The 10,669-nt window shown below is 38.6% G+C and overlaps 1 long non-coding RNA gene across 1 annotated transcript; it reads left to right on the top strand.

The window, feature by feature from the left end:
* The first annotated feature begins 5,103 nt into the window (after window positions 1–5,103).
* On the top strand, window positions 5,104–9,225 carry LOC130010851 (uncharacterized). The gene is made up of 3 exons (XR_008786123.1): window positions 5,104–5,240; window positions 7,090–7,300; window positions 9,048–9,225. It is a non-coding gene; the product is annotated as an uncharacterized LOC130010851 (long non-coding RNA).
* Window positions 9,226–10,669: the final 1,444 nt, after the last annotated feature.

Here is a 10,669-nt window from a genome sequence, read left to right on the forward strand (position 1 = left end):
CAGTAAGTCGTAGTCACACAATCAGCAAGACGACTATACAACACCTTTTCTACCAATGTTCCTTGTGCCAAATAGGTTATTTTGGTCAAACATATTTTAGGAATCAGACCAGCTTATTCCCATCTGTATTTAGGAGCCGATCATTGTATAGAAACATTTGGACGTTTTCATGGAGAGACATTACAGATCGGGAGGCTATGATAATTCCATATTGAACTCCCTGAAGGAGAAGAGGTCAAAAACAGTACTACAAAATAAAACAGTACTCTGTGGTCCAAAAACCTTGAAGGAAGGTCAGAGAGCATTTACACTCGAACGTAGGAATCTAAGTAAGTGAGCACTTCTGCTCGAACGTAGGTATATGTAGGAGTTTGGCACATGCGGTCAACATTATCCTGGAGTGCCATAAATCCTGTTGTGATCTATCTTTCCCTTCAGAGATTTCAATACCAGACATTAAATGTCCCTACATGAACACTTCTGAATGTTTCTTCTTATGGTTCTTCTTTACATGAGCAGGTGTACAAATTAATAGATATCAAGTTTATGATAGTCATGTCAGTCAAATTTATACGATGATCTGCTCATGAATACAGATCTTAATAACAGTGGTCTGATCCCTGCAAAATTACACACCACTTATGACTCTTCCCTATGGCTATCAAGCAAGCGTGAAAGTCAGATTTTGTCACAAAAATATTATGATTTTAAACAAAATGATCTATTTGACACGATTCACGTTGAAATTACGAAATATTACAAGTAATGGTGATGATCAGTAGTCATTTGAAGATAATCGTTGGTCATTGCTGAAAAGGTGCTGCTTTGGTTAAATTGTGCTAATATAAAAGCTTGCTATGCCAGTCCTTACATTTATGCACTTCCGTGTTACTAACTACTGAATACAGATGAGAATAATCGTTGCCTGATCCTGCAAAATTATACACCAGTTAAGCCCCTTTCCTACGATGACCGCGAACGTCCGATTTTGTCACAAAAACTTCATGATTTTTAACCAAGATAGTATATTTGGCACCAGGAACGTTCAAGTAACAAAAAATTGTACTATAATGTTCATAATCAACGGTCATTTGAACTCTTGAAAATAGTAGTCGGTCATCAGTGAAAAAACGAATTTCGTGGAAAATACCGTTTTTACACATTTTCAGAATATTACAGCACTCTAGTGGGTTGCGTTCCGGTCAATTTTTTTCTTTTGACATTTACTTTGAGAAATGCCCTTCACAACCACACCAAGCAATTCTATGTCAGACCTGCAAAGAAGCAGCTACATGCGTTTTAGGATAGCATAATTTTAAACATATGTAAAATGACCACTTTATGATCACTCACAGAAAATTCCACACGATTCATTCATTCCCAAACGACTGCAGGATTTTAAGACAACTACTAGGCCTATCATACCTGACCAATATCAAGAATTTAGAGACACAACATTTCGGGTAAGAGCGTTTTGAAATTAGGGTAACAAATTGGTCGAAATATGTCAACTTTTGCCCCAAAACAACAATTTCCAGTTATACCGGAAGTTGTCAGTTCAAAATTTTTTCACTTCATCATGTGACTTCTGTCGCCTAGGGGTCCCCATAGACCAAGTATGGTTGAAATTTGCTGACCCCCCGGGTTATCGTTTTTTACAATTTCTGCATGGTGCTCTCGTGGACACGCTCTTACTAGTTCGATAGGGTACTTTTATTTACCATTTAGTCTTGTGCATTCGATGTCTTATTTCAACCCACATTTATTTGAACGATCTTTTGAGGAAATATAATGGAGTAAGATTACCCTGGTATTAAGGGGAAACAACTAATAAAGAAATTATCTGTTCAATTAAAGTGATGGATAAGATAAGATTTTATTCCATAGATAACAGCATGGAAACAATGTGAAAAGAAATACAAAACGTACAAATGAAGATTAACAATTAGGGAGCCACGGTGGTTCAGCGGGTGAGAGGAAGATGTTGGCTGGCTGACCTGGAGGTCGCGTGTTCGATCCCTGAGATGGCCGAGAAAGTTCAGGACAGGGGGGTCTGACAAGAGACAACGTATAGTCGTACCGATGGGACGAAAAACCGAGGTCCCTTATACACATTGGCGTGCACCAGAGCCTTATATAAGGCTCTGGCGTGCACGTAAAAGAGTAGATATAAGAGTAGGCCATAGTGCCACTGTCCGGGCAAAATTCCCCCTTATAGCACAGAACAGAACAGTAGGACCAGAACAGTAGGACGTTAAACTCCATTTCATATTCATATAGATTAACAATTAATATATCAAGAGTATAGTTACATGTACAAATGTGACTATAATGTATATAATGGTCAATGTCAGACATAAAGTTATATTTCAGTTGACTATTCTCCAAACCAGGATGTCTGCCATTTGATATGGGGGGAACTAGTACTTGAGTTTCTCAGTAGCTTCTTGGAATAGGATGCGCTGCTAAATAATAACAGGATGTTTAAATGAAATGAAATGAAATGAAAAGGGGTTTAACGCCCGACTGTTATGCTCCGACTGGGCTCATGAAGACGAACATACGCCTTACAGTGTGCTATGAAGGAAATTTTGCCCCGGCAGCGGCACTATGGCATACTCTTATGTCAAATTCCAACTGACAAGGGTTATTTTACGTGCACGCCAATGTAGACACGGGACCTCGGTTTTTCGTCCCATCCGAACATCTAGCCAGCTGTTCTTGCCAGGCCTTCCGTCATGCACCACTGACAAGTGGGAAACCACGTCGGAAAATCCCGATTAACTTTCTCGGCCAATGCAGGGATCGAGCACGCGACCTCCAGGGTAGCGAGCCAGCGTCTTTCCACATAGACACCTTGCCCCTCTCCCTTCTCCCCAGGATGTTGAAGGGATATATTATAATTCGCCATCAATCAGCATTTAAGACTATGCTATTGAGTATAGTCTGCTTATTACTTTAGAAATTTTGAGAGTTTAAGGTTGCATTATGTAGATTGAGATAGAGTCAAGTTATGAATGTATAAAAATCTGAGAAAATGCAGCGTAGTTTCTTTATCGTAGCAATGGTACATGTACTTGACAATCGAGGTTATGTCTCGATTATCTATTTTAGAAAGCCTAGGCTTAAATGATCGCGGTTTTCTAATCTATTCTTAAGAATGGAACCAGAGAGTTTTTTATGGGCTTGTCATAGTAATTGATATTTAAATAATAATGAATATTTTGAATTTTGGATTTTGGATATGATTTTGATTTAAGGAGTTGCTTCCCTCCGTCTTGGCGTAGTGGAGGAGGGGGGGGGGTATTTGTATTAAAATTGTATTTTGTAATTATTTGTTTTAAGTTCTGATTTTCAATGATACTTTGTAATGATGTTTCTGATATTGGCTATGCATGCCATGAACGGGGTCAAATTACAATTTATTTAACATTTGAAACAAAAAAAAAAACAAAAACAAACAAAAAAACTGCAAAAGAATAGGACGATTTAGCCCATGCTGCGTCTTGGAAAATTCATCTTTAAGGTTTCTTTAAGAGAGAGAGAGAGAGAGCGCTGTATCATAAGGTCTGCCAATGGGTCAACTGGCGGGGTTTCGATTCCCCTGTTGTACGTGACAAGGAGTAGGGTTGCCTGTACAACCTCGTGGGTTTTCTCTGGGTCCTCCGGTTTTCTCCCACTTCTAAATACCCCTACGCGCAAGCGAATTATTGAAATAAAATTGAACCATGTGCTGGTCTCGAAATGACCTAATTTATGTCGAGTGGACGTTAAACCCCATTTCTCTCTCTATCTCTCTCTCTCTGATAATTTGGCCCAAATATTCTACAGTTTCTGTAGCCCATATCCTTTAGTTTTTCCTACAAATTTATGGGAAAATACTACAGTATTCTATAGTTTTTTTTATTGCACTTTCTGTAGGAAATTCTACAGTTATTTATATATTTGTCTAGTAGGTGTGACCGTGATTATTCTGTTGTCTGAATTGGCGAACGAGTTTGCTATTCAGGGGAGAAACAATATGATCGTATGTCATGCATTTGCCGTAAGTTACTGTACTCTTATATCGAATTCCAACTGTCAAGGGATCTTTTACGTGCACGCCAATGTGTACACGGGACCTAGGTTTTTCGTCTTATCTGAACGACTAGACAGCTGTCCTTGTCAGGCCCTCCGCCCTGCAGCACTGACAAAGGGGGCAAACCGAGCCGGAAATCTGGATGAACTTTCTCGGCCAATGCAGGGATCGAAGAATTTGCTACGTTCCGACTAACAACATCAACTTGTTAACTAATGATTGTAGTGTTTGATATTTGAATACATATATACATACAGCGCAGCTGTCCGGGAAAATTTTTCCCATAGCTCTCACTCTGCGTGGCGTATGCCCGTCTTCATTAGCCTAGTCGGAGCAGAACACTAGGTCGCTAAACCCTATTTCATTTCATTGCATTTTATTTCGACTCAGATTCATAACATAGATCACAATATTTTGTGCAGTACAGTCAGGCTGAAACCAGTTATGTAAAATAATTTGGGTAGGCCTATTACGGCCAGTTTGAAATTTTCACGCCATTAAATAATATTTTTCATTACGCCAGAAATATTTCGTGAAGTTCGAAGCTTGTACGCCATTAAACCCCATTATATCTTATATTTTGTATTTTTCAGTATATTATACCTGTTGTTTCTGGACTCACTGCCGCCATCATCCGAACAAAATTAGGTGTAAGAATCAGTTATCAGTCTTTGTATAAATCTAAATTGTTGGTTGTATAAATGAGATGACCCTACGATACAATATCTTTACGAAAGTATGAATCAAACGTATTGCCCCCCCCCCCCTCCAATACATTCCCTTAATGAACGAATCAGCCCCCACAATACAACCAACAATACCATATTAACAGACTAATTAATTACTCAACAGTGCTCGGAAGAGTAAACAGTTGTAAACCCAACACTTGGTTCTCATTGAATTTTAACTACAATCTCTCTCTCTCTCTCTCTCTCTCTTCTCTCTCTCTCTCGCATGATGTTGGTATCTTACTATCCCATCTTTCACATTTGTTATGGTATATTTTTATTTACTTGCAGTACATGACCCACATGGTTTTGGGAATCATTGCCCTTGTTTACATGGCAATATTTTTGGGGCTTGGTATCACTGAGCTTGCTGCTATTGCTGCTTCTCTTCAAAACCAGGAGTGTAAGATCACGAACAATATGTGTATGTGCAGGTATGAAATAGGACTTTTTCTTGGTTCGGGGTAAAAATGACCTTCTCAATGCCTCCTGGGTTTGGTCACATTGAAATCATACCACGTAGCATTTGTAGAAGAATTCGACACATTTGATGAATAGCCCGCTAGGGGTGGATCCTGGAAGTTTTGCAGAAGGGGGGTTTTGGTGTGTGTGTATGTTGGGGGAGGGGGCGGGGCGGAAGAGAGAAATCCAACACCCCGTTTGACGTCAATTTTTATTATGCATTAATAAGATCACATTGTAAATTAATTTCATTGATAAAAAGCATTGATTATGATATCTATTATGTCTTTATCTTGCGCATTGAATGTCCATCCCATCCCACCATCTGATGATAAAGGATAAAGCACACGACCTTGACACTTTTCTCACAAAAGTGTATTGCTTGTGGACGCTCTAGAGGCTAAAGTTAATATCTGGCAGATTTTAAATTTATACATATTGTTTAAGGTCATAAGACGAAGAAGCCTATAGATTTACAAAAATTTCCGATAATTACTTCCAGCCCTATGGCCCTTGATCACGTTGAAAAAACGTGTGGACGCTCTAGAAGCTAAAGTTAATATCCGATTGACTTTAGATTTATACACAGTGTTTAAGGTCATGAGATGGAGAGGCCTATTGATTCATAACAATTTCCAATAATTGCGTCCAGATTTATGACCCTTGATCACTTTTGGACGCTCTAGAGACTGAACTTAATATCTGATTGACTTTAAATTTATACACGGTGTTAAGGGTCACGAGACGAAGAATCCTATTGATTTTCTCCTATTTCCGATAATTACTGTCAGAGTTATGGCCCTTGATCACTTTGAAAAATCTAGAGGCTAAAGTTAATATCCGATTGAGTTTAAATTTATACACAGTGTTTAAGGTCATCGATCACTGCATTGGCCGAGAAAGTTCATCCGGATTTTCCGGCGTGGTTCCCCCTTGTCTAGTCCTACGGATGAGATGAAAAAACCGAGGTCCCGTGTATACATTGGAATGCACGTAAAAGATCCCTTGGCAGTTGGAATTCGATATAAGAGTAGGCGATAGTGCCGCTGCCCGGACAAAATTTCCCTAATAGCACACTGTATGGCGTATGCCCGTCATCATTAGCCCAGCATAGGAGCAGAACAGTAGGACGTTAAACCCAATTTCATTTCATTTCATTTCGTTTAAGGTCATGATACGAAGAATCCTATGGACTTTCAACGATTTCCGATAATTATGAGAAGTGATTACTTTGAGAAATCTTGTGGCTGTGGATGCTCTAGAGATCACAGTAATCATCCGATTTTCGATAGTTCTTGCCAGAGTTATTGCCCTTGATTACTTCGAAATATCTTGCTGATACTCTATAGGCCAAAGTTATCATTCGATTGATTTTAAATATATACACAGGGTTTAAGGTCTTGAGACGAACAATTATGATTATTGATTTTCAATGACTTTTGATAATTTGAACAGCTAAATCTATGATATTAAATGTTTTGTATACTAAACGTTAGCATGGGACAGAACTTGAAGCTAAACGAATTCTAGTGATTTTCTTATAATTACTTAATGAGTTGTTACTCTTAATCAGAATTTACTGTATTGTAACTGTTTCATTACCGAAAAAAGATAAATTATGCGACAACCACCGTTGACTGCCCGGACAACTTAGCTGTTTGGTCGTATGTTTCGTTGCTTATAATTCCAACAAAACAAACAAACAAAAAAGAAAAACAACAAAATAACGTATCTAAGAACCAGAATATTATTTTCTTCGGCCTAATATTATATCAATGTGCTATTGGTTACTTTAAAATCATCAAACCAATTTAATTTCAGGTATTCTGCTGACGATGATTATCTGGCTGATTCAATGCAGTCTTGTAAAATGTTTACTAAAATGAATACTGTTTGCAAGATGGGCGTGGCGACTGTCGTCGTCGTTGGGATTGGGTGGATCTTGCTCTTGATTGAGCTTGTCATTGTTGGTACTGAAACCTGCGAGTCCGTCGCTAAAACTGTCGTTGCTGAAACCTACAAATCCCACCAGGTAAATTGATTTTTAATATAAAAAACGTCTTAGGAATTTTCTTTTCTTTGGTGGGGGGGTGGGAGGGGTAGGTGGCCTAATGGTTTAACAGGTGAACCTTAGATCTTAAGGCCTGTCATCGATAAGAATGCATCAAAATAATCTTCAAATTGATAATATTTTGCATCAGGAGTCGCGGTGGCTCTGTGAGTAAAAGCGTTGACCCGCTAACCTGGAGATCCCTTGTTCCATCCTTGTGTTGGATTGAGAAGGTTCCTCGGGATTTTCCTACATGGTACCCCCTTGTCAGTGGTGTAGGACAGGGGGCTTGGCAAGGGACAACGTATAGTCGTTCGGATGGGATGAAAAACCGAGGTACAATGCCAGTCATGTAAAATTACCATTGACAGTTGGAATTTAAAATGAGCGTATGTCGTAGTCCCGCTGACTAGGCAAACATTTTTCTCATAGCACACTGCATGGTCCTTCTTCAACATACAGATCGCATAGTTTCTCCTTGTCAGTGGTACAGGACGGAGGGCCTAACGAGGACAGTTGTCTAGTCGCTCGGATAGGACGAAAAATCGAGGTGCCGTGTACACATTGGCGTGAACTCGGGCCTGTTATCCTCTGCATCAGAAACGTGTAAACAATCGGTAGCTTAAATTTACCTTAAATAATGAATGCGGTATATGTGCTATTTATTGTTACAAGTGTAACAGTTGGAAACGGCAAGACTGCAGGTTTGTACATCTGTTTAGCTTCTGGATCAAATGCATCTTCAATAGAAAGTTTGAACTCGCTTTAACTCCTAAAATCCCTTCACGTAATACCTTCCATCTTTCCTCACTAATTTTAATTGGCTACTGACCCAGCTGGAGACCTCTCAGATACCTCGATAGAAAATGTTGCCAATAACAAGTCTCGCGCTTTCCAGCTAACATGTCTACCTGTGATAATCGAGTTGCAAAGTCGTTCAATGTCAAGCTTTCCTTGGAGGTCGCCATGTTTGATTTGAGTGTGTTTGTGTCACGACCTCTGATCGCAGGGGCGGATCCAGGAATTTTTGCAGGAGGGTGGGGGGGTGTCAGACTCCTGTTAAGGAAATTGGACAGTTGACAATGCATGATGCCGTCATCGTCTCTAAATTACGTAGGCATACATACACATTGCGCTTTTTAAAGAGGGAAATCCAACACCCCGTTTGATGCCAATTTTTATAATGAATTAATAGGATCACATAGTGATTCAATTGCATTAAAGCAAAGCATTATTGTGATATCACACATGTCTATAAATGCCAAACCCATCCCACCATCTGATGATAAAAGATAAAGCACGCGACCGTTAAACTTTTCTCATAAAGTGTTGTTTAACAATTTTTGTATGTAGCTGATCAGTGTGGGGTTTGCCCCCCCCCCCCCCACGCCCCTCTTGACCCGCCCCTGGATTGGACAACGCTATTGTTCATGTGTCTGCGGTAAAAGGAGTTAACTTGTCTATTAGTTCGGGAATTTCAGACTATTCTAGCAATGGCTAGATGTTGTAAAACTCGCGGTCATTGCATCAGGATCCTACAACAAGTGATGATGTCGGCGGAGAAAGCAGACATTAAGAGATATTTTAAAATCCCCGCTCAACAGCAGTACAAAAAGCAAACATCGGTATAAATGAGAGGTGTTTTATTCATCGTCATCATGTTTCTGGTTAAAAGACCCTTTATCAAATTTTAACACTTAATTATAAAACCAATATTGGTTTGTTTCAGCGTGCTGCCTTTGTTCGTGATCCAAGCGAGACAAAATTTGTTGGCTCGGAAGACACCGCTGCACCATCTGCCGACAACATCAATGACAGGGCGTTACTTCTCAAAAATTATTAAAGATACATCGAAGGATTGTTTTTGTAATAACTCAATTATTGTCATGTGTGTGCTAGGACAAATGCTCTGTAAGATTAAATACAATAAGAAATGTTTGAATCCTAAGGCAAAAATATATGGCTGATTGTGATATTCCAACTTGCAAATCTAGCTAAAAAAAATCACCCAACATCCCATACTGCACGCAGCGACCCATCTACGTCATACCTCCCAGAATGTGACACTGCACTGATTATCCGCCATTTATAACGCTCATGTGATCATTTTGGGGCGGGACTTATCGACTCGATACCTCTTTGTTTAGACAACAGAGTAAAAATAACCCACGCACGTGTGTTTTATGTAAACACGGCATGTCGCTGACACTCGCGTAAAAGCGATATATAATATGTGCTATGGGTAATATTGCAATAAATTCTTTACCATTGTAAACTGTCTTTAGAGTTTCAATCTGTTTATCTTTCAAAACAAGGTTAGATACTCCTAAATTTGTTTTCGCAAACAAAACCGCCTCTGTGAAATTATGTTTCATGGGCGCTGCCATATTGAATAATTAGAGAACTATTTTGTGATTCGGCTTTGATTAGTTTGACATCTTTCATACACACAGCGGCTCAATAAACATATTTAATTTCATTCAATATGACAATAGAAGAGAAATAAATACTTTTAAAAATTTCTAAAAGCATACTCAGTGTTTTCGACTAAAATCGTCGATGTAGGAATTTAAATGTCGGTTAATTAGCTTAGGGCTTATTCTCAGCCGGAGCTAGCTGTAGATAGGCAGCCTAAGTTTGGGATGCCAACATCCTTTTATTGATAGTCTTTCTTTTTTTCGCTAAAATAAAAATAAACCAGAACGAAAATAAAAATGATCTTCCTCAACCAGAAATGAGCATTTGCATTAAATGACAATTTGCTTGATATTTGATTAAATGGATTCTTTTTGATATATATTTTACACTAATTACAACACTGATCACTTATTGGGCCCAGTCTTGTCTGATAATGTCTTCACATTAACATGTATGGCAGGAAGCTTGAATTGTTTTAAACAAGCATTATGCAAGAGCTAAATCTGTATGGAAGGATATCGCTGCCAATATTAAAAGCTCTGCTAAAATGTAATAAGAAAAATGTAAAATGTAGACACGTCAAAACAGCATTTTCCAATAAAACATTTGACATTTGACACATTGCATTTGATGTTTTACATTTAACTTTGCCCTTCGAGGTATTTTGACTTTATCATTACCGGCATTAAGACTTTGTACATTGAACTTTTTACATATAATCAAGCAGAGCATTTAATATTGGCAGCGACATCCTTCCATAAACCTGCCTATATCAAGTCTTTCTTTAGGTCTTAAATGTTATCTAAATTATTAATTAGACATTAAATAATTTACTACGACCATAATCAACTCTCGATGCCATCGGATGGCTGCGATGTTAAGTGGATTTGAATTCGATTTGTGCCGGATGAAATAACCGTAAACATGATTTGA

Source organism: Patella vulgata, chromosome 2 (assembly GCF_932274485.2).
Source record: "Patella vulgata chromosome 2, xgPatVulg1.2, whole genome shotgun sequence".
NCBI classification, from domain to species: Eukaryota; Metazoa; Mollusca; class Gastropoda; family Patellidae; genus Patella; species Patella vulgata.